General features: G+C 35.6%; 1 long non-coding RNA gene across 1 annotated transcript in view; it reads right to left on the reverse strand.

The window, feature by feature from the left end:
* LOC108977468 overlaps nt 1–24,362 on the reverse strand; it is a 316,378-nt gene that overhangs the window by 153,626 nt on the left and 138,390 nt on the right. Inside the window, exon 2 of the long non-coding RNA XR_001994038.1 lies at nt 21,075–21,170. This is a non-coding gene — a long non-coding RNA (uncharacterized LOC108977468). The remainder of the gene's footprint in view (nt 1–21,074; nt 21,171–24,362) is intronic.

Genomic DNA, 24,362 nt, shown 5'->3' on the forward strand with positions numbered 1-24,362 from the left:
GATTTCAACTCTACTCGTCACCCTGATCACTTYGGTATATATAACCCTATATCTGACTCTTTTAGTTTTAGGACTTACAAACAACCGTTATGTGAACAAAACTATAATACTCTCTTTAGCTACTTTGTTGCGCGAGTATAAAAAGATAGCAACTATTTGGATTACATAATTAATATTATAAATTATAAGAATATATTTTCTTAACAGTCCGGTTCAAATTTGATTATATTTTTTGTATCACTACGGTTCAAATTTGATGATATACATATGTATGTATAATATTGGGCTTGAGCAGTCTCCAAAGAAAATCGAAAAGAACTGTCAGAAGAAATAATTTAATAAAAGATCACAAAAATTTTTTGAACACATATAAATGAGATCTTTTCTAATTTTGAGCTGAAACAGAGTGAATGCCCTGATCTCTCTTCTTTTTCGCGATATAACTGGAATGAGTACCAGTAGCATATAGTGATAATGCTGGAAACTCTGAAGCAGATGAACTAGTAGTCAGAGCAGGCACCAACCTACAAGCAGACTCCGAAATATAGGAATTTATATGCTCTAGTTAGAATGCAAATAGGTCACTGTCCAATAGGTAGACGCCACAGCATACTGGGTACACCAAACAATGACTATTATAAAAGTTGTCAGTATGTAACGTAGAAGAAGAAGAGATTATAAATCAACGCATCGCAGGGTGGTTGCAACAGGACGTAATAGGATGGGATTTTATTACCGGAGGATACACAAGGAGCCTTCTAAACGCCTGAGCGAGTCATTAGCCTCTGCATCCCCAGCTCACCTACTATGAGCAAACAAAACCTACTTTTAATTACAACAATAATCAATCCTATATGCTTCAAACTACACCTTAAAACTATAAATTCATCTCTAAATAGCTGAGGTTGACATGTCACTTTATTTCGCTTGAAACGACTTATCATATTTCATATAGCAAATGGGCGTGTCTTTTAACTGATCTTTCTCATTAATGTTGAGCGAAGAGGTTTCAAAATGTAAAACTCCTAATCGATGTACAATCCCAGTACCCTACCTTAAGTACTTACCGATATGCGAGATTTCCTTTACTTGCCCACAATGCGTTTCTATGGGCGTGGCAATGGTGCAATTACTCTCTCCTTCAATATAGAGCGACCTTTTCACAATAAGTAACAACGAAAAAACTCAAATCAAACCAATTACCCCTAAGCATATGCAACGATTTTGACACACATCTTGTAACAAGGCACATACACACAAAAAAACAAAAAAAAAAACAAAAACAAAAAAAAAACATTTCTGCACAGCTTGTACGCGAAAATAAATATTTGAGTGTTTACCTTGAAGAGTGGTTGAGATTTTTGACACGCGGCAAAAAGATTTGCAAAAAAAAAACACAGCTGCGAAGCGCCTAAAGACATGAACGTAACGCGAAACAGTTTTGTGCGTATACATTTTACGCGCTTATAAGCTTACAACAACACTATATATATTTGCACATACAGCTATATATAGCTGTGCGTATGTATTCGCATACAAATTATTACATTTGCGCGGCAAATGCTTGAAAATAGCATATTTTGCACACTTTCGCCGCCCGCAACCGCGTTTTAGGCTGTTTACCGAACTGCATTAGCATTTTTCAGGACACGGCATGTTTGTACTTGTATGTGTGTGCATACCTTTGTGACTATAGAAACAATATTGGGCGCGCGTTAAATGGCTCACCTTTTTCCTACAACAGCGTAACGGTAAATTGGTTTATGCCTGAGCAACTGTATTCCGTGTTTTTGTTTTTTTTGGTTTTTACTTTGCCGCCTTTTAGGCGCGCAAATAGTTAGTTTGTTATTTTTGACGCTATCGCTAGTGGCATTTTTACGCCCCAACTATTATAGAATACTACTTGCAAATGCTGAACAGGTGCGCCAACAAATAACCGCGGGCGCTTGCACTCACTTTGCTCGTTTTTTGTGTGTGTGCGTGAACGGGACTCTGTGTGCGTGTCTGGGAGGGAGCGTTGTAAACACCCCACAAATTGCATAACCCACGGCTATTGGCGCGTTACGCGTGTGTGGGTGTGCATAGACGTGTTTCCAGAGCAAATGTGTTTCGATATTATGCGCAGGATTAGTGTGCGTCAAAACTGGCGACGTGCGTAACGCATTCTTTTGTTACAACAAATTAAGTGGGTGTTAAGAAAGGGTGTAAGTTAAGTGCTTCAAGGGTTGTGTAGTCATAGTGGATGGTAGTTTTGCTATACGAGGGAATAAACTATTAAAAAAAAAGTAAAAAAGTAAACAAAAAAAAAAAATTTTCTCACTAATGTAATTTTTTTTTTTTTTTTTTTTTTTTTTTTTTTTTTTTTTTTTTTTTTTTTTTTTTTTGCTCGGCTAACAAAAGCGTGTCAGTCGTTTCTTCTTTTCGCTATTTGGNNTGTTAAGAAAGGGTGTAAGTTAAGTGCTTCAAGGGTTGTGTAGTCATAGTGGATGGTAGTTTTGCTATACGAGGGAATAAACTATTAAAAAAAAAAAAAAAAAAAAAAAAAAAAAAAAAAATTTTCTCACTAATGTAATTTTTTTTTTTTTTTTTTTTAATATTTTTAGTATACTTCGTCTTCTTCACTTTAGCTCGGCTAACAAAAGCGTGTCAGTCGTTTCTTCTTTTCGCTATTTGGCGCCATTGCGATATACCAAGTGCAGCTAGGTCATGAAGATCAACTGCCCATCAATAAAATATAGAATTTGCGACGATTAACAGTCAAAGGTCTTATGGGCATCATTGGAGTATCGAAAATATCAGTGATTACTATTAGGTTGTCAAATACACACATATCTTCAATGTTTTAGAAAAAGTGTTACAGCAATCGGATTTAGTTCAAATATGCGCCGTTTCGTTCTTTAATCTGCTTCCATCTAGACGACAACTTAATAATACCCCCCTCGTAGAAGCCCCCTCCTTATTTGCGAAGAACTGGGACAGCCACTTTTCACAAACTTCTTTCGAGTTCAACTTTACACCAACAAGGGCGTTCACCATGGACAGAAACAGGTGGTAATCACTTGGCGCTATGTCCGGGCTGTATGGTGGATGCGATAAAACCTCCCATCCGAGCTCCCGCAGCTTTTGACGAGTCATCAACGAAGTGTGTGGTCTGGCGTTGTCCTGGTGGAACACTCCTACACCCTTCCTGTTGGCCTATTCTGGACGCTTCTGGTCGATCGCCTGCTTCAAGCGGTCCAGTTGTTCGCAGTAGATGGTAGAAATAAGAGTCTGGCCATATGGGTGCACCTCATAGTAAATGATTCCCTTCCAATGCCACCAAGCACACAGTAAAACTTCCCTGGCCGTCAATTCCGGCTTGTCCACTCTTTGGGACCGTTTTCGCTTGATATTGTCGTATGTGATCCATTTTTGTCTCCAGTCATCATCCACTTCAAAAAACGAGCTCGTTTAATTTCAGCAGGAAACGTCAATTCATGCCGGCACTCAAACATCAACCTTTTTTGTGTCTCCAGCCTTCTGCAGATGGTTTAAAATGGTTTGGTGACTAACTCGATGTTTTCTATGATTTGATCGGTATTCGTCGTCACAGGTCTTCCGGTGCAGTTCCACCCGCTCTGAATAGTCGAAATCATTCTTCCGCAGTTCGAAGTGATAGAGTACCATACCCCAAAAACACCATTAATCCCACGGAAAGTTTCTCTAACGGATTTGCCTTTAACGGAGGAAAACTTTAAAATAACTCGAATGTCGGCGACGTGATTATGCATAGCGTCGTTTTGTAGGTTATGTCAAGACCTTTCAAAGACATATAGCATTGCAGATACGAGCTCTGTAGCGCTTCATACATAGCCGCGAAATTCAAAAAGCAAAAAGGCGGATATTTGACAACCTAATATTTTTAAAAGACCACTTCTTCCACAATCAAAAAATCAGAGTCATTAAACCTGACCGTATTACCACGAAATTGCTTGTGGTATTTAATGCATCTTGCTCCACGTCAAATCAGAAGAAACTCACTCAATGGCAGCCAATATTATTCGCCAGGGAATGTAGGTAGACGATGTCATAGCTGGAACCGATGACCTAACCACTACAAATTCAACATGTGATTAACTTATTTCTGCTCTGAAGTCCCCGACATTCGCTCTGCGAAAATGGATTTCCAATCACCTATACATTCTGAAAGGATTTTCCGTAGGATGATCTATGTATCAGACACGGAATCACTCAACCTTTTTTCAACCCGAGAACACGAAAACCCTGAGCATTTGATGGAACTCAAAAAAGAAGTAATTTTAATTCCCCGTCAACAAAGTGGAGAAAAAATCCAAACACACCAAAAGCGAAGTTTTATCAGCCATAGCAAAATAGTTTGACCCAGCAGGTTGGGTTAGTTTAATAATAATTAAGGCAAAAACAATAATGCAATAAATATGTCTGAGATGAAGGTCTAAAGACATTCACGCTTCATCGATGGAATAGTTTCGTAAAGCTATGATATATAGAAGCTATGCTTACGGCTCGGAAACAGATGATCAATCGGCCGAATATCGTGTGACAAAGGTGAGCCGAAGCCAACAAGCCACGTCAGAGCAGGTCAAAAATTAAGGTTATGTTGACAGTTTGCTTTGATTATGGAGGTGTGGAGCACTCCGAATTCCTTCCGACTGGTCCAACAGTCAACAAGGAAGACCCTTTGGGTATTATGCATTGCACCGGACATTTTATACTCTCGCATCAAATACCGTATTTGTGTAAAGTTTTATTCCGCTATCATCATTGGTTCCTAATAGCTATATTATACAGAGAAGGCATCAGATGCAATTCAAAATAGCGTTATATTGGAAGAAGGCGTGGTTGTGAACCGATTTAACCCATATTTCGTACATGTCATCAGGGTGTTAAGAGACTATTATGTACCGAATTTCATTGAAATCGGTCGAGTAGTTCCTGAGAAATGGTTTTTGGTGCATAAGTGGGCGACGCCACGCCCTTTTTCAATTTTAAAAAAAAAGCCTGCGTGCAGCTTCTTTCTGACATTTCTTCCGTAAAATTTAGTGTTTTTGACGTTTTTCGTTAGTCGGTTAACACACTTTTAGTCATTTTCAACATAACCTTTGTATGGGAGGTGGGCGTGGTTATTATCCGATTTCTTCCATTTTTGAGCTGTATATGAACATGCCTGAAGGAAACGACTGAAGGAAATAACTCTATAGAGTTTGGTTGACATAGCTGTAGTAGTTTCCGAGATATGTACAAAAAACTTAGTAGGCGGCGGGGCTACGCCCACTTTTCCAAGAAAATTACGTCCAAATATGCCACTCCCTAATGCGATCCTTTGTGCCAAATTTCACTTTAATATCTTTATTTATGGCTTAGTTATGACACTTTATAGGTTTTCGGTTTTCGCCATTTTGTGGGCCGATTTTGCCCATCTTCGAACTTAACCTTCTTGTGAAGCCAGGAAATACGTGTATCAAGTTTCATCATGACATCTCAATTTTTACTCAAGTTACAGCTTGCACGGGCGGACGGACAGACGGTCGGACAGACAGACATCCGGATTTCAACTCTACTCGTCACCCTGATCATTTTGGTATATATATAACCCTATATTTGACTCTTTTAGTTTTAGGACTTACAAACAACCGTTATGTGAACAAAACTATAATACTCTCTTTAGCAACTTTGTTGCGAGAGTATAAAAATAGGCTGGAATAATAGGCCGACAACTCTTTGTTTCTGCAACACGATAATGCACCGTCGTATATTCCATTGATTCCTCATGAGTTTTTCGCCAAATTTTCAACCGATATCGTGTCGCAACCACCGCATTTGCCTGATTTAGCTCCGTGATCTACATTACATTTTCTATACGACGCTCTGGACAGAAGCCTGATAAAGAAAATCAAAGCCCGATGGAGCTACCTGGGTGCAAACTGCAAAAGTCATGTGCAATACGGTAGATTGGAAGTATGCAGAATTTCAATTGACACTCCAAAGAAGAGACTGTAGTAATAACATCGAAATATAAATTAACTGGTCATTGTTTGGTGGCGATGGTGTCTAGATCAAAGCACCAAGGAAACAGTAGAGCATCTCTTTTAAACTTTTCCCGCATTGGCAGGACTACGTTGTGAGCGTCTGGGGTAACCACATATGATATATTGGTGGAGATGTCGATCGGTTGTGTAGTTCTCCAGAAATCTTGCTAGCCGACTGCAAAAGCACAGTTTCGTTTTGGCACAAGTGTATTGTGGGCAAGTGAGAATAATTTGCGGGGGACGACATAGATTTTTAAAAATAAATAAAGAATTTTAAAATTATAAACAAAGTCTTAACATTTTTTGCTCCGTGGTAGTATATGTATAAGTTTAACTATGTAAAAAATATTTTTTAAAATGTTGAAATATAGTTTAGAAAAAATAAATAAAAATCCAATAAATGCAGGCACATATGTTAAGACACATATACATAGCTGCAAAATAATATAAAACAAGCAACTCTCTTCCCCATTTCCCATTTGACGAAGGCTGGGGGCAACAAAGCAAATGCGTGCATGGCGATAATAGCAATTGGATTGAGCGAAAAATAGTAGGTTTGCCAACAAAAGGACAATAGCGTAGACAAATGTGTATGGCATAAGTATAGAGTATATAAAATGATACCTTTAAGTGAGTGCAGGTGTAAGTGAGGCGAAAGACTGTTGCGCGCGCACACACACATACAAATGCAGGAAGCTGTCACACACATTACGAACGCATGCCAGCGGGATAAACTACTTAAATGTCGCTTTTATTGCAATTTGCTGTAGAGACTGCATTGACTTTTTAACCCACATGTGGCTGAATGTAGCACGCTACACATACGTAGACACACATAAGCTGATATATAAAATACTAACTCACTACGCTGATATTTCCTTGTTACTTTATTTCTGCTTTTATCAACACACAAAATGTATTTTTAGTTGAGTGGGTAGAAAACGGTGTGAAAAAGTCGCATGGAGTGCTGATACGCCACCGCCTCTCATTTACACTTGTAGAGCGCTATTATTGCCCGCACTATGCTGCGGGGTGTCTTTACAAAGCTTGCAATAAAATGTACCAGCTCACTTACATGCCGCATACACACCCATGCATACATGCTTATTGCACACAAACACATGCTTACATGTGCTGTTGTAATTTCCAGGCAGTATTAGGATAATTGTTCGCTCTTATTTTAGATAAAAGATAATCAAATCATCCAGACAAAAGCGAAGACAAAGCACACGTGTTTTTCCAATGTGTGTGGTATGCATGTATGTGAGTTAGTGTGTGTAAATGGACAAAGCGCTAAATGTAAAACACAATAAGAAGAAAGGCTAACTTCGTTTGCACCGCAGCTCGAACACCCTTTACAAACAAAAAGGCTTCCAAACGAGATTTTCATCGTACAGTTTGTATAGCAGATATATTATATAGTAATCCCATCTTAAAAATTTTGTTCAGTGATTGTAGAGTTGCTTTGAGCAATGATCTGTGCGAAGCATCGTGAAGATACCTAGTCAAATAAAAAAGTTTTTCATACAAAAACTAGATTTCGAGCGTTCAGTTTGTATGGCAGCTAGATGCTATAGTAATCCGAACTGAAAGTTTCACTCAGATATTATAGCATTGCTTTGGAAAATGACCTGTAGAAAAACTTCGTGAAGATACCTTGTCAAATAAAAAATTTTCCATACAACAACGTGATTTTCACCGTTCAATTTGTATGGCAGCTAGATGCTATAGTAATCCGATTTCCCAAAAATTTTCAGAGATTTAAGCGCTGCCGTGGATAATGATACATCCGAAGTTTCATGAAGATATTTTGTAAAATACAAAAGTTTTCCACCCAACAACTTGATTTTCATGGTACTGTTTGTATGACCGCTATTAGCGATTTTGACAATTGCACTGCGTCTTGACGACAGAAGGATATTTACAAATTTTCAATTCAAAATCTCACAAACTGAGGCTCAAGTTTACGTATTACGGACGTAGGCGGTTACGGCTAAACCGACTCAGCTCCTCATGTTATTAATTTATATATACATACACATATACTTAAATAGGATCTCCAACGTTTTTTTATTGGAGTTACAAATTTAATTTACTCTGTTCAGGGTATAAATATACACACTTTATAGGCAGCAGGTGTGGGTGCGTTTCACACACAGGTGGTATTTATAGCACACAATTTACCTGTATATATTATATGTGTGTGTCTGTGCGCTTGTCTGCTGGTTTTTGCACAATTTACAGAGCAGTTTAGGCAAACACACACCTATATACCCACAAACGTGTAGACTCATACACTAAATGCTCATAAGATAGCTGGTTAAGCACTGAAGCGCATAGCTCACAGCTGGTGTGGGCAAATTACATGAAAGCCAAAGCAAAAACAAAAAAGAAATTTGCAGGTACATACATACATACATACATAAATAAAATATATATATAACGCATGTGCTTCTATTTATTTCGCATGAAACAGATGCAACAGCTGAAGCGTACCGGCAAGCGCATTTGTGATAACAAAATGACGCATACTTTTAAGTGTGGACAAATTTTTTATCAAATATATATGTGTGCAAGTTGGAACGTTTGTATGCTTGCAAATATATCTAAAATAATGAAGGTATTTAAGTGGTGTTTTCTTTGTGATTATTTCTGTTCATTTAATTGTAAACAGGAAGAGCTTTTAAAGCATACTTTAAGGAGATATAATTTTTATTATTAATCAGTAAATATCAAATACTTGTAGTGTACAATTATCAGCATATTCCCAGAAAAAAAAACGCTCCAAAAACACTCTAAACACAAGCCACAATGTTTTTTAAATTACAAAGCTTTTTTAGTAGTGATTAACGTGTGGACCATATCATGAAATCAGACGAAATTGTGGCTTTTGTTCAACAGCTAATTTTTTTATGGTTTTTCCATACCGAAAATAATGAGAAACAAACCAAAAAGTACTACGTCTACAAATTCAAGATACCATAGGGCCCATCTTTAAATTAAAATTCCACTTCTCAATTTTATCACGACGAGTCGAGCAGGAACACGTTTTATACCCAAATTTTTCAGCAAAAACGGACTCGAGAGAGATGTCGAGCTCTTTTGCCATCTTTCTAACACTTGCCTGAAAATTTGCAAGCACCATATCCTTCACCTTTTTAATACTTTCATCAGTTGAAAATGTCGAAGGTCAAATAGACCGTGGAATGTCTTCAGCGATCTCTCGACCATCTTTGAAGGCTTTGTACCACTCGTAGGCGTTTGTTTTTGATAAAACTGAATCTTCGTAAACCCTTTTCAAAATTCGCAACGATTCTAAACACGAAATTTGGTTATAAATACAAAAATTGAGACAAAGTAGTCAACAAGTCGCGCTCATATTTGGGATATTATTTAAAAACAGTCCTACCCACTTAGCAAAATACATTTACCCTGGGAATGTAATTACTTTTGTCTTGTTTTTTTGTCACAAAGTTTTATTGAAAATTAGTTAACATACCAATTTAAATTAAAAAAAAAAAAAAAATCCAAATTTAAATTGAAAATTTTCCTCGAAATTGCAAAAGATTTTTTAATATTATTATATTATTATAAAATAATTTGCGCTAATCATACGTTGCCGTCATATAATATAATGTAAAATAAATTTCAAGAAATTAGCTAATATTGAAAATGCCTTCATATCAAAGCGCCTAAAGTAATGCTTGCAACCAACTTCAAGTTTACCCTCGTGAAATATTAGCTACCCATATTTCGCTTGCTTTAGCTCGTGTGCTCTCCTAACGTATTAATCAAAACACATAAGTTCTTTTAAGTACTCTCCACGTCGCTTATGCGCCTAGAAGTATGCACTTAAAACCCTACGCACTGCGTAAATTCAAGCGGCGCTTGAGGTAAATAAAAATTATATATTTCATTAATTTTTATTTTAACATAAAGTTATTACGATTTGGCAGCGGCAAAGGAGTGCCAACGTTTTTTGAGGGTTGTGTGCGGTGGGCGCGCTGCCACAGTAACGAATTTTTTTACATTTTTATACCCTTAACGGGGTAGGTAAACCAAGTTTGCCACGATGTTTGCAACACGCAAAGGAAGACCAACGTTTACAAAATTTTTTTATTTGACAAGTTATTTTCATGAAATTCGGCAGATACTATTTTCGAAGGCAACGCTACAATTTCTGAAGAAAATTTCTAAATCGGATCATTTTAACATCTAGCTGCCATACAAGCTGGATGAGCAAAGTCAAGTTATTGTAAGGAAAACTTTTTTGTTTGATAAGATATCTTCACGAAATTCAGCAGATACTATTTTCAAAGGCAACGCTACAACAGAGTAGGACATTTTTTAGATTGGGCCACTATAGCTTTTAGCTGTCATATAAACAATACGACCAAAATTAAATACTTGTAGGGAAATCATTTTTATATGACAAGATATCTTTACTAAATTCGGCACATACTATTTTCGAACTCAACGCTATAACATCGGAAGAAAAATTCCAGATCGGGCCACTATACATAAAGCTGCCATACAAGCTGGATGAGCAAAGTCAAGTTATTGTGAGGAAAACTTTTTTGTTTGATAAGATATCTTCACGAAATTCGGCAGATACTATTTTCGAAGGCAACACTATAACATCTGAAGAAAAATTCCAGATCGGGCCACTATAACATATAGCTGCCATACAAACTAAAGAATCAAAATCAAGGTTTTGTGCCCTTAACTTTAACCAGTGAAGGGTATTACAGCTTTGGCAGTCGATTAACGGGTTTTCTAATTTTTTATTTTGTTTTCGTTTCTGTTTTTTAACTTTTTTACTGGTTTCCATTATATTGCCTTACCTGCTAAGCGGTGGTGGTGTGCCGCCAACATGTCATTATTTTAAATTAATGGATGACATCATGATTGACTTGATGGCATATAGGTAAATGCAGCTGGGACAATCATTTTTATATGTATGTATATGTAATATGATATGTGTGATTAACTTGTATGTGTAAGATGTATGTCTATAAAATATGGCTTTTTCTTTCAAAAGCAGGCTTTTCATTTCTCGTCGTCATTTTCATTAAGCTTTCTGTTGCTTTTCATAAACATATGCGGCTTACTTTTTAATATTCTTAAGCATTTTGATAGCCTTTTTTATAAATCACATCATTAACTCAACAAGCCGCTGCAGCTATAGCCGCTTAGCGCAATTTATGTGCGCTTATGAGTTCCTTAAACGATCGTAATACTTTAACGAATGCGTCTAAGGTACAAAGGAACGACAACAAAGCTTGCTACAACACATACTGACACATGTACTAACTAATGTATACTACAAACATATATACACACCCGTACTCTGGGACACACTTAAATAACATTATGATTATTATTTTTTATATGCCTCTGTGCCAACATAAATTGATTTTGCTTTAGTAAAAATGTTTTATATTTTCATTCATTCAATAACTCGTATAAATTTGAAGCGCGCCATGCACGCCACATTGCTAACGGATTTCATTGCACATTGCCGTTACCTTGCTTTGTTTCTAGCGCACTGCTGCTGCTTGAGGAATTACCCATGTGGTCATTATTATTTTTATATCCGCTTTAAAGGAGGCAACAACAGCAAGATGCACATACGTAATGACATATCCTCCACATCTACATTACTGTCATGCCCACGCAATTCCTTTGTGCCTTTCCGTTATACTACCTACTACGTACTCATATAGTATATTTTTTATGACTGATTTAAAAAGTCATTCGCTCTCGTTTACCGCCAGTTGAAATCATATGATACGCGCATATAGTCATAACTTCGTTATATGTTTGCCTTCTGGGCATTGGGCAACGAAAACATAAATTTAGTGTCAGCTTTTCACACGCGCCCACCTGCTTTTCCACACACAAACCCATATTTGCTTCTGTGTCTGCCCTCATACCTAGCTCTTTGTCTCCATTTCTTTGCTTGCACCCTAACGTTCGATTCTTACTTTTTTTACTTTCGATTATTTCTTTCCGATGATTGCTTTTGTGCTTTCGGTTTAATCTGTTTACATTCATAAAAGCTATATGAAATTTAATTTTGTATTGTCAATGAGATCTTGTTATTGCGAATTTCCTTCTTTTTTACGGTTTTGTTTTGCTTTGTTTGTGTAATATAACCCATCATCAAGTTCAGCGTTTAATATGCCAACCCGCGCCTTTAGTGCGTTATTAAGTGCAGGTGTGCTGGTGAGTAAAATTGAAATAACTTTATTTCGAATTGACGATTATTGGTTTCTCGATGGGCGCACTTTGGTCAAGTGGATTCTAAAATAACTCAATTTGAGTTGTTTTTGTTTTAGTTTTAAGAAAGCAAACTTTAGGGGTTGAATTCGAAAAATTTGCTAAATCAAAAGTATTCGAAGTTCAATAAATATTTCTTTCAGGCCTTAGTTTTTTTTTTTATTTTATTTAATTACACATTGTGACAAAAGGCCACCCGGAAATTGTACTTGAACTTGCCAGGTAAATGATATATCAAAAAAATAATAATTTTTAAGTTGGTAGGACTGTTCTTAATTGCACTGCCAAATGTGATCTCGAACTGTCAACTAGTTTGTTTACAGCAGCTGCTTAAGTCGGTACAAGTCAGTAGTGCGTTGCGATTTCTACAATGAATAAAAATATCGAACAAAGAGTTGTATCAAATTTTGCATTTCTAACCAAATTTCATGAGCGGAATCGTAGCGAATGTTAGAAAAGGCTTACGGTGATTCAGTTTTATCAAAAACACAAACCAACGGGTGATACAAAGCCTTCAAAGACGGTCGAGAGATCCTTGAAGACATGCCTCGTTCTGGATGACCTTCCACCTCTTCAACTGCTCAAAATATTCAAAAAAAAAAAAAAAGTGAAGGAAATGATGCTTGAAAATCGTCAGACAAGTGTTAGAGAGGTGGCAAGAGAGGTGGACATCTTCCGCGTGACCGTTTGATTGATTTTGGTGGATAATTTGGATATGAAATGCGTTATTGGTCGACTTGTCCCAAGTTCAGATTAATCGAACTATAAACAAAGAGTGTCGGGCGAATTAAGATTCCACATTCATGGAAGTGCCAATGAGGTAGGGGTTTATGAGTTTGACATGCAAACAAGACAACAGTCATCGAAATGTTTTATTTCGTTGCATTTTGTCACAATGTATTATAAATTATTCCAAACTTCTCTGAATTAACCTAACAGCCAATTTCAATTTAGTATATTAAGATTTTAATTGAGAAACCAGTTTTAAGAAGATGGTAAAATGGAAAACACACACCATTGAATGCGATTTTTCTTGCGTATTTGAACCCTTTGCACTCAAGAGGTGACTCTCACTCACCATGAAGCACACTTCAGCTGCAACACGACTATCGCTCACCACTTGGTTTACTGCGGTAACTCGATACGCGGGACTAACTGTTTCGTTTACTTTCTTTTTTCTACTTTCTGTCTTTGCTTTCTATATACTCCTAGGAAGTGTAAACGGAGATGGATAGAAGATTTTCGTATCTGGGATTACTTCGCAACCACTAACCAGACTGTATTTTCGCCATCAGTTCGAACCTGACAGTCGTGGCAGAGAGAATACTGAATTTAAAGTTTTTGATCCCTAAAAACATAGAACGTAATACCGAATTAAGTTATAGTGGAGATATATTTGATTTCACCATGCCTAACGACGAAATTGCGGCTCTACACAGAGAGCTTCAAGATACAGAGAATAACAGCAGTAGTGACGGTAGTGACGAAGTGAGACGTTATCTCAAACACCGTACATTGCAAAATTACAAAGAGTAACGTTTAAAAAATTATCATCTTAAATATGTAAAGATACATTTAATATTCAAATATAAAAGCTTATTTAGTTTTATATTTACAATTGCGCACTGACTTTATTTACAGAAAGGGGAAAACGAAACTCCTTAATATTATTTGCAGACACCAGTTTTGCTTCTTCACCAGTTGATTGCTATTTTAGCAATGAACACAACCAAATTTTAAGCCTGGACAATAACCCGCAGAATTTCAATCCAGTTTAAACTCGATTTGTATTCGTTTAAGAATTAATGCAGTTTTTAATTACGAATTCTATTTTGTATGGTATATCGATCTAAATTAGCGCTTTAATCGAGCACTGTTCGATTAATTGATCAATTAGCACCAGTGCGAGTAGGCTATAAATCGAATGAAATTTAGTTTTAGTTGAGTCAAATTGAACCGAAGTCATTTTAATTATATTAAATTGTAACGATATACAATGAGCTTAATTATTGTCAAATATATTTGAATCAGCGACCTGAAATAATTTAATTTTATGATATTTTCAATTCAATGAAATTGAATCTAGAGTAAAAAAAAAAATTATATATATTTTTTATTAAAAGGCCAATATATTTAGTGATACGAGTAACAGAAATAAAGTTGGAATCAACTAGATAGGAGGATTTTTCTGAATACCTCTGTAACTGAAAATATGTATATATTACATAAATAAATACGACCACATACATATACATATATGCATATTTATTTCAAAGGACACCAAGAGAGCGCTTTGTTTCATATGAAATACTGAAGAGTGATGGCACATGAGTTGTGTCTACAAAGGTAGCTCATTAACACGAAACAACCAAAGCAAACAGTGCGCTAATTGTCGTCTAATGTCAAAGTCAACTTGTAACGGAGAGATAGCGGAATGCACGGCGGCAATTATCAGTCTACCAACTTAGCCTAATTGTATGCGTAGATAATTACTTAATGATTTCAAGCAAGCATGCTAAACACATCCCTACAGCGTTTAAAAAATTATATAAATCTGAAAATAATTTACTTAATTATAAACTAATTACGCAATTATCTTATATCGAAAAATTCGTTGTAACGTTTGATTCAAGTAAAGGCACTTTTTCAATAGCCTTTTTTGATACATCTACATGGGCGCTTGAAAAGTTCCAAGAAGATCTGATGCTTTCGAGGCAAATTCTGTTCAGTGATGAAGCCCATTTCCCGCTCAATGAGTATGTAATCAAACAAAATTACCGCATTCGGGACGAAGAGCAACCTGAAAAGAGCCAAGAGCTTCCATTTCAGCAAAAAATAAATAAAATTAAAATAAAAAAACAACTGTTTCGTGGGTTGGTAGAATCATCGATGCATATTCCAAGTCAATGGCGATGGTTACCGCCTCATGATAACAGACTATTTGATGCCTGAAATTGAAGCTCATGATCTCAGCTCGTAAGACGTAGCCGCGATCAACATTTGAAAGAGATAATCTTCAAAAAAATAAATGTCAAAGAATGTTCTTTTAAATGATAGTAAACATTTATTATTAAATTTGAAGTTTCTGTGTTTTTTCTTTAAAAAAAAAAAAGTAGGGTACCAAGAAATGTATCACACACATTTTTAGCAATGAGAGCTCTAAATTGTAAATATCTTACTTAAACTAGCTATTAAATTTTAACTTTTCATACCTTCAGGCGCACAGCGCGCTAATAACACTCACCCCTAACTCACCCACCAACTTCTCTAAAAATATTTTCAACCACCCACCAACAGCGTAGCAATCCATCTTCACCAGTCAAACACGTCATCTACATTATTATTATATTTTACAAGATTATTATCCGTTGTCGACTTTAAAGCCAGTACATTGTCAAGGAAATCACTAGTTTGTTGCATATCAAGTCAAAACGAAATTAAAAGCCTCGCACCGGTGTTTTTTTAGTTTTGCCATTACAACCTTCTTTCTACCACCATTGTTATGCTCACTTTCTGAAATTATTAACTGTTGATTGCATGTGTATTTGTCATTGTTTGCAAAATTTGAGTTTTCTTTTTTCAATAGCATGCTAAATTGCCTCGACTTGCTACCGTGTGTCATTGGCGATGAGTGATGGTTGCGGTTGCACTCAGTTCTGAGTCATGGAGTCTTGTTGTTTTTATTGTTATTTGTACTATATGCGAGTAACAGCTTTCATAAATGTATTGAGTGTGAGTGGCTATGTGTGTGTGGAAGCCCATTTACGAAGGTGCTTGGCAAAATGGCGGTTTTGCATATTTTATGAGAATTTAAATTGATAGGGCGACACGAATGCGAATATGTTGATATACTATATACATATGTGCATATAACTGTGGGTGTAGAAAAATATATTTTTGTGTTAAATAATAATAATAATGTTAGAATTTAATTTTTTTTGCAACTTTTATTGAAAGTACATTGGAAAAATTGTAAATTATATTGTTAATTATTAAAAAACAAAAAAAAAACCACAATAATATGCGAAAACAAGAACAAAAAAGTTTAAAAACTCAAATTTTCAAACAAAAAAATATTATAATAGCGCTTGAGTGCTTTTTAGAATGACATTCTATTGAATCCATTACTATATGACTTTATTAGAACACTTTATGAAGCACACACAAAATCAGATTTTCGAAAGCAATTTATTCATTTTTCGAAGTTAGCCTCCAAAATGGAAACATTTCTTTTCCAAGTTGAGTTTTAAGAGCTTCATTATTAATTATAGTAAACAGTGATATCATACACCTTTTCCTCTTATTTTAATGGTCATATGTCAACGGCCCAGGATTTTTTTAAACGAAAGTGTTAATTTTTTTCGAAGATCTGACTTTGATCCTATGATAGATTATTTCTATATTATTAACTACTTAATTTTTTCACTATAAGAATGATAAAGCCCTTTCAAAAACCTTAAACTCGAACTGCAAAAGTAACTATTTCAAAAAGCCTAAATTCGAACTTCGAAAGTTAATATTTCAAAAAGTAAAAATTCGCACTTTGAAAATTACTATTTCTGATTTCGAAAAAATTCAAACTTCGATTCTAAATATTTTAACATGCCTAAATTCGAACTTCGAAAGTTAATATTTCCAAAAACCCTAATCCGAACTTCGAAAGTTAAGATTTCAAAAAGCCTAAATTCGAACGTTGAAAATAATTTTACAAATAACTGAAATATGAACTACGAAAATTAAAATTTCAGATTTCGAAAAAATCGATCTTCGAAAACTAGTATTTCTTAGGTCGAAAAAATTCGAAATTCGAAAGTAAATATTTCAACAAGCAGAAATTCGAACTTTGAAAGTAAATATTTTTGAAAGGCGAAGTTCGAACATCGAAAGTGAATATTTCTGACTTCGAAAAAATTTCACAATACGCAATGCTGCAGAGCTCGACTTTAATCTCTATTTAACTTACTTAAATAGAGCTTGTATTTAATCATTGTTTCTAATTAGCATATACGTATTAAAAGACATGCACAGTCGCCAACAGTAGACAACAATCCGTCTCGATATAACAGTGTAAAATAGCAAGCCATACGAGTAATGGAATTAATCCAGCTAACCACCTACAATTCAATTAGAATTCGGCATACTGAATACGAAAAAAGTTATAACCTTGACAAATCATAACCCCCAATTTCATAGAGGTCGACAGACTGCACTAGCAGAAAGTCAGAACCTGAATAAATCATGACTTTTTGTGGGCTGATCACCTGAAAGAATGAGTAGTAACGCCATCTTGGAAGCATCGCGGTTTGGCGGATTGCTTGCTACTTACATATATTAATCAATTACATATTTATTTAAAACATTTCCGATTGTGAATTTCAAACAATGAGCTGACTTAAAGTAATCAGTAAACCTCAAGTTGCCGCACTGCTTTTCAACTCGCTGTAACTAAAGAAAACCAGTCCAAATTCTCTTTTAAGGTATCATAAAGAGTCGCTACTTAAAAGTGCTAGGAGTCTTATGGACTACGAGCAGTGAATAAAATGGAATTAAAGTTAGGAGTTACAGACCAGAAACACCGGGAGTTTGGTTGGGAAGTTCTTATGTATCTATACCATAGATCATATCTGGCCACAATTGACTGCTACCAATCGAAAATACTACCTTTTCAGGAGAAAGCAGAAACTTGACTTGATGACCAGTTTCCGGACACTGCTCGAGGCAAAGCAATTATCAATGACTGTTGTTCAAGATAATAGGTACTCTAAAGAAATCACCTGAATGTGTGCATCATATCATTCACGAATATTTGAGTATGAGAAATCTAGCTCCATTATTTCACTCCGAATTCTAATCGAAAATCAGCCGAGTGGACTGCATATAATGGATTTGCTCCAAAGAGTCGAAAAACGCTACAGTCGGCTGGCAACGTTCTGGCACCTGTACTTTGAGACTACCTTGAAAAAGAAAGGACCATTAACAGTATCTGTTACATAGAGTTATTGGACCGTTTGAAAGACGAAATGCCGTTTCACTTGGTGAATGCGACAGTCTGGACTACGTAACCGGAACGTACCCGGATTTTTATTCGGCCAAGAACTGTCAAATCGGCAGTATTTCGAAAAACTACGTCAGAAAATTTGTCCGTCGCTGCGATAACAACAAAAACCGAATTTCTATCAGGTTGACAATACATATATTATCTTTCTGGTTTAGTTTGTGGAGAAGAAGTCGGTTGAAACTTGTTTTGAACTAAAGTACTACATTGAAAGCTCTGTGTCCCTGTTTAAAGTACATTAATATATTTATAAACCTGCTTAGCATTATACCAAACATCAAAACACAATTTGCTAAATTCAATTTTAGTTCAACTCCATCAAGTCGCGCATAATAGAAATAGAAATCCAGCAGGTAATGATTGTGAAAATAATAAGCGTATAATTAAAACAGAAACCTCAAAAACATGCAACTAAAACTCAACTCCACGGACAGAAGACTAACAAAGTCTGGAGTGTATAAACGAACGAACTGTATTAAAAAATAGTGGACGGCAAATATAAATGGTATATATATGTATATATATAACGCTGTGCGTGCATAAAATTCATTTGTTCTCTCGCAATTACCGACTTTTAAAGGCAAAACTTTTTATCTGAATTGTTTTTTCAATTTATTAACTTTTATGCGAGCATACAGCGTTGCCACACTATCGCTGATTATACAGCACACTTGTAGCTGGAAACTATAACTACACCCAAGGCACCACACACATACATACATAAGCTTATAAAAGTCATCATTTATTCCTTCATTTGTTTCATATAATCACTTGAAATGTTTGTTGACTGACACATGACCAGTCAAACTTTTGCCATCAACCAACCCGCGCTTGCCACCTTTACGCTGCAACCCCCGAAGCAGTCTCAGGTTTTTTGCAAAAACCAAAAAAAAAGGAAAAAAAAAATAAAAAACCGAAGAGCAACCAACGGTAAAGGTGCGCAATTTGCGGTGTAATTAAAATCAACACAGTGGCAAGTTGTAAGCACATACACATATATACTTCAAATGTACGAAAACTCGTATATGAGCATTTATCAGCAACGTAGTCAGCGCTGTTGAAATGTGATATTAGTGGAGCCCTCCGCACGAAGCATGCTTACGCAGCTGTCATACGTACGCTTGAGTCAACTTTAACCGACACAAAATCGCTATGAAAATCACTAGAATGTCAATAAGCGTGTTAGTTGAAGTCAATTGCTCTTTCAACTCTGGCTCGCACTTCTTGTGCAGTTTCTATATTTGATCTTCTTTGCACATAATGAGTAAAGTTTGGGCGCGGAGAAGTTGAAATGTGTTGACAACAACTGTTGAGTTGAAGTTGCGAGTTTTCGAGAGAAAAGTTCTGCGAAAGATTTATGGTCCTTTGCACGATGGCCACGGCGAATATCGCATTCGATGGAACGATGAGCTGTACGAGATATACGACGACATTGACATAGTTCAGCGAATTAAAAGACAGCGGCTACGGTGGCTAGGTCATGCTGTCCGGATGGACGAAAACACTCCAGCTCTGAAAGTATTCGACGCAGTACCCGCCGGGGGAAGCAGAGGAAGAGGAAGACCTCCACTCCGTTGTAAGGACCAAGTGCAGAAGGACCTGACTACACTTGGAATATCCAATTGGTGCCATTTAGCGAAAAGAAGAAACGACTGGCGCTCTGTCAAGAAGAAGATCTCAAGAACTGAGGAAGCAGTACGCATATATATCGGACAGTTGGCCTTTATTTATAGCTATATATAAATTTAGTTGTGGAAAATAGTCGCGACATGGAAGAATTTCACTGAATCTGCTACTTGAACGTAAAAAATTCGTGAAAACTTAGCAAAAATGAACTCGTCAGAGAAAAAAAAACTTAATCATGCGAGAACAAGGTCTGAAGAACTAAGGATAAAAAATATATATGCCTCAAATATCGAAATTTTGTACCTCGAAACTGGATTCGATTCTAGTAACTATGAAGATGTATATAAATGTGCAAGAATTGCAGCCGCCCAGAAATATCATCGTTCTATATTTCGTCAAAAATCATGCCGGTGAGAACGTAACTATCAATGGCGACCTTTCTCGCGCCTTGATAACCGACTATTTGATGCCTGATATTGAAGTTCTTGAAGTTGAGTTGATCTCGACGACATTTGGTTTCAACAAGTCGGCGCCACTTCCCACACATCTCATCAATAAATGGATATATTGGGAGAACACTTCTGTGAGCAGATGATTCCATGTTTTGGGTTGGTCGATTTGCCACCAAAATCGTTTGATAGCACATACTTTAAACTTTCTCCTGTAGGAATATGTAAAGTTTAGAGTCTATGCAGACAGTCCTACTACGATTCTGGCATGGTGTCATTCGTCAGTTACCTGTCAAAATGCTCAAACGAGTCATCGGAAATTGGACTCAAGGGATAGATCATCTGAAACATAGCCACGGCCAACATTAGAAACAGATAATCTTCACGAAATAAATGCCATAGAATGTGCTTTCGAATGATAATAAGTGTTTCACATTGAATTTGAAATTGTTGAGTTTTTTCTTTCAAAAAAAAGTAGGGAACCTCGAAATGGATCACTTTCTATAAAAATAAGATAGCTAAGATCTCCAACTAAAAGCAGTATTTTCCACATAATATACTGATGCGGAAAATATTTTATTATTTATTTCTTATTATATATTGCTTTATTCTTACCTTGAAGTATGTTGATTCTGCGTTTTAGCCACACTTGCTGCTCATTCGTTCATTGAAAATTTAGATGACGAGTTCTTACGACATTAAATCGGTACACTGAAATAATTAAGATTAGTAGTCATTTATATAGAATTATTATACATATTACGGCACAAAAAGCTGCTATAAGATTGAGAAATATAGGCTATTTATGGTAAAATACTATTAAAAGTCATTTACTTCATAATTTTAAAATTAACAGAATCATTAAGACTTTCTGAATAGCAGATTTTCAAACGTGAGACCTACATAATAGCCTAATGACTATCTTATAGCTAAGTTTGGTTTACTAAGTAATAGTTTGAGAAATAGTTACTAAGAAGCTGATTCTCAAAGTCATTTTTAAATAATTTAAATCTTTCAGTCTTTAAAGAGAAAAGTTTAAATACCAGAAAAGTTAAGTAAGAAAGTTAGTGATAATTCCAATAGTAATATTAGAAGAAAATCATGGTATGGGATTTGTCTTAAATATTTTGAGATAATATATTACTCTTCTCCCGATCTTAACATACACACCACACTAGCACACAACATCGACTTAGACTCACAACACTGATACGCAACTTTTACCACACACAGCATATAACTACTTACGATCCACATTATACACTACGCACGAAAGTACCACACATCCACAAATACACAGAAATACACCGACCACTATCACATGACCTGATTCCTCACCCAAAATGGACGAAAAGGGCAGATGGGGCATTCATCCTACATACAATACTAATACGAAGGTGAAGTGAAAAAGGTGAGTGCGCGCTAATACAAATACGATATTTATAACCTGTTCCTCAGAGTAAAAAGAAAACTAACATTGTAATTCTCCATAACGACTTGAGAAATTATTTACAAGGACAAAATATGATATTTATAACCTGTTCCTCAGAGTACTATTAAAAGAAAATAGGTCATGTTTCTACAACCGTAAAAAAANGAAATTATTTACAAGGACAAAATATGATATTTATAACCTGTTCCTCAGAGTACTATTAAAAGAAAATAGGTCATGTTTCTACAACCGTAAAAAAAACTAACATTGTAATTCTCCATACCGACTTGAGAAATTATTTACCAGGACAGAAAACAGCTGTGGAAAGCTAAACAAACATATTATCAAAATTTTTTCGACGGAACACAAACAAATGAATCAATATTACATAATATGCTTTATTTCACCTTCAGGGATTCATCTTACATACACCCATTGCATAAATAAATTTTCATTGCGATAGATAAAACTTTAGGGATTTAGGAAAGTCTAATGTATTTTTAAGTAGCCTGCCATAACGGCAATAAAATAGTAATAATAGAAAATTAGCTATAATTTCTCATCATATTTGAATAATTTACATTTACCCCGCTATTTGTTTACATAGGAGAAATACTAGCGAATGATGAAAATATTACGAGTTTGTGTACTTAGTAAGGCTGACATGGGGTAATTTGTGGGCTAAAGGAGATTCGAAAAAAGTATGTACCCGCTTTCCCATATTTTGTGCCGCGCGAACACCCATGTTCGACCATCCTTATAAATAGTTAATAATACTACAAAAGTCACATGCGCTCCAAATTACCAAATCATCAGTTAATAACCTAATTACAGTCACCGTAATAAGTGTATGACACGAGTCTGCCGACTGCTTTTCGGCATATTATGTGGGCTATAATAAAATCTAGGCAGACATAAAAATTAAGATTTTCCTGCACAGATTACTTAATCAAACACATTATTTAGCCGTAGACACGTTGGCGTTGAAAATTAATCATACTTAAGTGAAATGATTAAACCTCTTCAGGGACAAATAGTTTAGTAGCAGTTTGCAGCAGTTTGAATCAAGCAAGTAAAATAAATAATAATTATATGTATGTATTCATTTGAGACCTTATAATGATTAGAACCCACAAATATGAGTATATAACCGGTTGGTAAACATATCTTCAAAGCTAACGAATAATAATAACATCAAGCAACAGTAACTGTCCGTTGATTTAGGATTTTTATTCTAATAAAACAGTTGTATATATATTATTTATAATTGAAATGTAAAGAGTAATCGATGGTGTTCCGCTATAACTAAAAATTATTATAAAATTTGAACTGGATGGCAACGCTTAGTGAAGTTTCGCATACACTTGTTACAGGTCTCGGCTGGTGTGATCCTCATTTCTTTCAGCAAATTTTGTCTTTTATGCTTTTGACTTTATAAACGCCATTCGCTTGATTATTTCATAGTTTTGGCATCATATTCATAAACTTAGGCCTTCTATTTCTTTATTGGCGTAGAACTGCGTAAAGCTAGACCTCGTCACCAGTAATAATGTGTTAGATAAATGTAACGTCCTCAGTTGTCATACACCTCTTTTTCTGATTCGAAGTCGTTTTTTCAAAGATTCAGGCCTCTTGGTACGAATCTAGCTTAGACATGCTCCATATCCAAAACATTAACCAAAATGTGTTTAGACCCTCTGCTACCCCACTGATGCTAACACGGCGATTTTCAATTACAATTTGTTTAACTTTTATGATATTATCAACAGAGGTGAATGGACACTCGCATGGTACAAGGTTTGGATTGCTTCGCAACCTTCACAGGAAATTTTGTGTCACTAAAGTATTTGTGTTTGTGGTAAAGCAAACTCCCCAAAACACTTTTGCAACATTTTCAAGAACTTAGTAGTCCCGATTCCATTGGAAACATAAAATTTCTATTAAACTCGTTGTTAGTTTTCTTTTCATGATAAAAATCACCAAACAAACATTTATCATCCTAAACAAAGAGCTGCCAAATACATACTCATTGACATATGGAGATCAAAGTTCTCAAGAACATAAAAGTTATTCAAATCTAGGAAAGATCTGTATCCTTTCGGCTATTCAATCATTTTTAAAGCTTTAACTACCTTTGGGGTAAACCTTTTTTATTTTACCTCTCCTATATAAAGCAATTACTTTGAAATAGTTTACCAAATATGTACAGTTCAGGCTAAAATAGCGCTCGAAAACGAAGGAAAACCCCAAAATTAATTAATTTTAAAGAACAGAGATCTCCTGGTTAAGAACACAAAGTGATCGCTTTTGAAATACCTACGACGATGAACCGCTTTCACGGATTTTCACGTATAACTTTTTATACTCTCGCAACAAAATTGCTAAAGAGAGTATTATAGTTTTGTTCACATAACGGTTGTTTGTAAGTCCTAAAACTAAAAGAGTCAGATATAGGGTTATATATACCAAAG

Source organism: Bactrocera latifrons, unplaced genomic scaffold (genome assembly GCF_001853355.1).
Source record: "Bactrocera latifrons isolate USDA-ARS-PBARC rearing strain unplaced genomic scaffold, ASM185335v1 scaffold_9, whole genome shotgun sequence".
Lineage (NCBI taxonomy): Eukaryota > Metazoa > Arthropoda > Insecta > Diptera > Tephritidae > Bactrocera > Bactrocera latifrons.